The sequence below is a fragment of the Corvus moneduloides genome, chromosome 10 (assembly GCF_009650955.1).
Source record: "Corvus moneduloides isolate bCorMon1 chromosome 10, bCorMon1.pri, whole genome shotgun sequence".
Taxonomy (NCBI): domain Eukaryota; kingdom Metazoa; phylum Chordata; class Aves; order Passeriformes; family Corvidae; genus Corvus; species Corvus moneduloides.
This window is the reverse complement of record NC_045485.1, coordinates 24,663,632-24,669,640: the sequence shown is the minus strand read 5'-3', so window position 1 is coordinate 24,669,640 and position 6,009 is coordinate 24,663,632.

Genomic DNA, 6,009 nt, shown 5'->3' with positions numbered 1-6,009 from the left:
GGTTTTTTTGATGCACAGCAGCACCCAGCTGATAGAGGTAGGTGGAGTTTGGGATGGCTGGAACCACTGTTCCTGTCTGGGACAAGGCCCCCCTTGTCCTCTGCCAGAGGGGGTTAACAGATACTAAAGGGCTGGGTATTTATTCCTAAAGTGCCACACTGATGAACACTGGAGCACAGAGGGCAGATTTTTCACAATAAGGTGATCCATGAAAAAAGGAAACTGAATCCTCTCCGAAACTGCAAATTACAAAATTATTTGATTTTTTTTTCAACATAGAGTTGCCTGTTGAGGGATGTTCTACACATTGGGAAGGGGTGGATACACTTTTTGCAGTGCTGGCAAAACAAAGATACAGCTTCAGGCACGACAGGCATAGCAATGCTCAGCTGAACTCCTTCCTAGGAAGGAATTGTTGTGGACAAGCAAGAGCAGCAGCTCCAGTCCCACCAAAGGCAGTGCAGAGTTCCCTACACACCCACGCTCTCCTCCAGGAACAGCCTCTAACCCTGCCACGTCTGGAAATCTTTTGATACCAACTGCAGCAGCTCTCAGGAATGATGTTCCAGTGCCACTCTTGGTTTAAGGAAAATTTCAAACCTTATTTTAGTACTTGGTTGCGTAACTTCAAACACTGCTCTTTTCGTTTTCATGCTCCATTCCCCATAGTGTGAGTTAGTTTGTCCAGTTTGAAGTTATTTCACTGAGATAAATCAGCAGAAAAGCAGCTTTTTACCATGGAGACTGAAAGATGGAGACTTGTAGGTGTATTATGTGTGAGAGATGTAGATTGAGTGTTGGCTGTTCCAGCTCTAATAGCTCAGGGATAAAATTCATACAAAATTATCTCTTTGCTTTCTGCTGCTAATTCAAGCTACAATTCAAGCTCAAAATCTGAGAGATGCAACAGCTTTTACAACTCCTTTGCTCCACGAGAAGGGGAGATTTCAGCAAAGCAGTGCCAGGCTTGCAGTGAGAAGGGCAGCAATATCATCCCAACAATAACAAACAGATATAATATATTGTATTTTATATACAAATAAAACCAAAATTCTTACCCAGCTTCCACTGTGGTGAGTGACCCCACATTTATGAATTCAGATGGGAACATCTTTAGACATTACAAACTAGTTTGTAATCATTATCCCCTGGTCCCCCACCAAAAAAAAACCAAAACCACAAGACTAACACTCACCACTTGGGATAGTTTTCAGAGGTCAAGAAAATAAATGTTAAGTCCATGTTTTTCATTAATTTCTACCACATAATTCTCCTCCAAATAGATTTTGGCAAGAGAGAAGTAACAAGTCTTGCCTGCAAGGCACACAAGCAGCAGAAGGTACAGGTTTTGAATCGGCTTTTAAGAAGTCAGAAAACCCACAAAGCTGCCAGCTGGTAAAATTTAGTTCCAGGTCCTCAGTTCAGAGAGACAGACAGTCTAGAGATGAACAGAAGCAACAGCAGTTTGCAGCTGAACCGTTCCTAGCAAAATCCATTTACTTTGGGCATTTTTGACGATGAACTTTCCCACTTGTTCCTGAAGTTGGGCTCGAAGGACAGTGACTGATGGCTCGGAGAAGAGCTGAAATCAGAGCTCGCAGTCTGAGCCCAGAACACAGCCCAGTGGAAATAAATGTGTGTGGAGGTGTTCCTGTGCAGCCCAGCCCCATCCATCCTCAGCAGCCTCAAAGGCTCCAGCAGAAGGGTTTGGAAACAAATACCAAGTCTGGGCTGGAAGTTCTTCCCTGAGCTGAGGCTGAGGGCAGAGCAGGGGCACAGGGCACTCTCCAGCCCACCTGCCCCCAACCCTGTGCCCAGCGACCCCAGAGCTTTACTGAGGGACAAATCTGCAGCCTGTTGAAAGAAAGGATGATTTTGTACCAAATTCATTAAATAAACTGTCAGGAGGGTTTTCTGCACCTGATCCTTCTCTACCACTTAGAATTGCAGCCCACATAATGTGGAGGAGGATGTGGATGCTGCTTGTTTTGGTCCAAGAACGGGGTGAACAAAGCAACACCAGCTCACACTGGGGGCTTTTGCTTTCCTCCCTCACTAGAGACAGCACAAGGACACCAGGAGGGTCCCCCTGGACTCCACATCCCTGCAGAGCAAGCCCTGGGACAAGGTTACACATCACACCTGTCACCTCAGGAAATGAGAATTGGCCAAGGGGTAGCTTTGATCCTTAATTATTGCAGCGTGTAAGCCTTGCTGTTTAATTCCTGTCTAACAGACACGAGTACAACAGGTGCTTTCACACCTCAGCTCTATTCTCCTCATGCATTACTCTGCTAATGCAAGTCACTTCCTTCTATTGGCAGGGAATTACAGAACCATTATTGCATGTTCATGAGGAAAAGCTCCCGATAGCAGGAGGTCAAGAGGTTGAACTTCACTTATTTTGGCACCGTCAGCAGTTGGTACTGCTCATATTTCTTGATAAAAAAGTCTCTCCTTATGCTGAAAGGAAAAAAAAAAAAACCAAACAAACCCATTCTTAGCTTTTACATCTTGGTAATGCAGGCATTTGGTTTTTAAAAGAACAGCCCAGTTCTCATTCAGATAAAAATACTGACTTGCACAAGGGCTTACTGTTAAATGTTTGCTTTGGGTTTTATATTTAAAGTCATGTAAAAAATGCAAGTAAAATTTAGCTTCAATTACATGCTCTTTGCCCCTTACACTTTGTAATTCTTACTGAATGGAAATAGGTGGGATTTCTTCTCAGGTAATCTGCAGCACCCATGGCTCTTTGTGGGGGTCCCGAGTACATCAAATTTGAGCCTGACAAGACTCTACCCAGGCCCCCTAAATACTGGGGCTGGGCTAAAGGATCACAGGGGAATTTTACTTTGATATGGCTATTGCAGAGATTGTCTAGATCCAGAGGATTGAGGGAGTCCCCATCCCTGGAGGTGTCCAAGAAACGCCTGGATGTGGCACTCAGGGCTGGGTGACAAGGTGGGGATTGGGCCCAGCTTGGACTCAGTCTTGGGAGCTCTTTTCCAACCTAATCACCTCTGTGATTCTGTGAGGCTTTCTTCTTAACCTTCAGGGGCAATATTTATTATCCTTACTGCATTACAACCTTGAAAGGAATTTCTGCTCTCCCATTCCAAACCACTTAAGAAAATTCTGTTTGTCACTCATTAAGCAGCTGTAGAGAACCACACAAAATTATTAATACCACACGGCTGTGCAAACAGCAGGGAAAAAATGGTTACCACATTTTCCTCAACAAGCAAGGCAAAATCCTTCCAATTAACATTTTAATTAGGAAATTCACTCACCATGAAAGCGTCTGCATTTTCTTAAAGGTTGTAGCTCAGTCCCCTTTTAATTTTTTTCACAGCATTTTTCACTGTGGCTCTATTAGAGATTAGATACCCAGCAGCAAGGAGGGAGACTAAGTGAATTATACTTTTAGCTCATACTTTATTCTCTTTACTTTAAAACTTCAGGAACTCAGGCATCCATTTCACCCATCATTTATCCTTGGAGAGTAAGGCAGCTTCAGGGAAAAAAGCAATTACCTACTATGGAAAGTCTAGTAGTTACAATTATGAAATAATAAAATGTCAAAGACACGTCTAATTTAGATATAGGGTTTTATACTTTTTAGCTTAGTGAAACAGTACAAAATACTCTCTGAAATTATTCTATCCATCAGGTGGAATCACTCCTTTGACTGTGATACCAAATGCGAATTCACAAGTGTTTATACAGCAGATCTGAGCGTGCATTAGAAATCAGCAATTGAAAATCTATTTTGCTTACCTTGTCACCAATAATGGAATTACAGCACTAAAAAACACTTTTACTTCTTGAATACACTAAGCAGAACACATCTGTCTCTAGAGTGAGAAGAATTCTACTTCCCTTCCTCTTGGTTCTTGAAAGAATTTAACATCTCTTCCTCTCAGTGCTTCAAGTGTCACTGACAGTCCCCACAAAAACAACTCAACTTCCCCCATGGCCCCCTCTGATTAGTGCTTAATCCTCATGATTTATATATCTTTTTATATATACATATAAATTCTCATGATTTATAAATCTTTAACAGCAGAAACAAATTCCAAACAAAGAGCAATAGCAAAGTGTAACCAAACTTTTCACTGAGGCTGTCTGAGCAAAATGATCTTTACCCAACACCACAGCGTTCTCCGGGATGGTCAACTCCTGGACTGCAAATTCTGGCTGTGTGTGCTGCCAGGTGAAGCCTTTCTGATCTTTACATGGTGATAAGCAGCACTGCAAGGTGGCAGAGAGAGGGAAGAGATAAAACCCTTTATCACAGAATCACACTCGGATAGTGCCCGGGTGTCGCACTGCAGCCAAGCTCTCTCTGCCGAGCGCAAGGAGGCACAGCCTTGCACCTCAGCTGCTGCTGAGCTCCACTCCTGACCCTTACAGGAACATTAAAGCCATGGACTTGCCCAAATCTGGCAAAAATAGCTGTGAGGATGCCATGCAGCAATGCTAAACCAGGGAACAGACCCCAGGTGATCACCAAGGAGTCAATGCTGGTGTCATCCCTGCACTGCAGGAGTCCTTGATGTGACAATGTGCTGCCTCAGCCCCTTCAGCTTCCTGAGCTATTACAGCAGCCAGGCCTGGATGGGGGAAGGGGGACAAGGTGCAAAATAAGAAAGAAAATGGAGAAAATGCTCAGGCAATCCAGCAAGCAAAGCTAGGGAGAAGCATCCTGCATTGTCTCAGACTCCAAGGGCTACATCCCAGCCAGGCTGTGGGGCAGGAGAGGGACAGAGAAGCCAAGGGACATCCCCTCCACGGGTGAGCCAAACCCTTTTCCCCCACCTTGGAGACACCAGCACCAGTAAGTTTCTGGCAAAATTAAGGCTTGTGGTACAGCATGAAGACAAATTGTTTTGTCTCAGCCTCAAAGGAGCAAATTTAGCATTGCCCAACCCCTTGTTCTGTTTAGAGGTCCAAACCCTTGGGACTGTGCATCTTTAAGAAGTGAAGCCCACGGTGGTACAAAATTCATCCCAGGACTAAGTGAAGAAGAGGGAAAAATAACACTTAGTTGTGGCCAAGATTCATAAATTCTTCAAATTGAATGAAAAAAAACTTCACCATAAATTAAAGTTATGCAGCATATTAAAGGGTTTTTTTATTCTTTCAGACTGTTCTAAAATGACATCTAAAAAGTGCAATGAGGACAAAGAAGATGGCTTTAAAATAGAACTGGACAGATTTAGGGCCAACATTCTATAGTAGTTTTTAACTTCTGTAAGAGAAGCCAAATGACCCAGGAGCATCTTTTCAGTTCTGTTTTTTAAGGCTGCTGCTAGGCCGTGGCTCTGTTCCTGAGCCACATTCCCTACTATACTCTTTCAAAAGCAACATCTGCCCAGATGTGTATGAGAACCAAAAGAGCAGAGTGGAAAATGACAAAGTGCAGCGATGCCCGGGATCATTATGCAAAGCTAAGGGAGTTCCCACACCTCCCAGCACAAACTACCTGCAATAGCTTCCCCAGAAGGCGAGTCCTGGGGGAAGATGAGCCAGGCTGAGCAGGGCAAAGCAAGATTCTCAGGCAGAACTGCCAGGGCTTCCTCTGAAGGCAAGGGATAATCACTGCTGTGCCCAATCCAGTTATTACTATTGCACACATTATTCCTGTCTGAAGGGGAAATCCAATAAATGGAGCAATCTAAAGCTTAGATTTGTGGCAAGTTTGTCTTGACAACCTTCTTTTGCTTCCCCACCCAACTCAGAGAAGCAGAGCCTCTGTAAAATGAAGAGATACAAACAAGGCTCCCCTGGCCACACAGTGCAAGATCTGAAAAGCACATTAAGAAGGAGCACTGAGCACTTCGGTGCTAATCTAGATAAGATCATATGAAAAGATAATGTTTAATCAAGACTAACACTATCTGCTCCTGCTGGCTGGATACGTGGAAGTTCTGACACCAGGACACTGGGAGATTTCATACTCACCACTCATGTCAGCTCAAGATAAACCTTGCTCTGAGCTGGGCA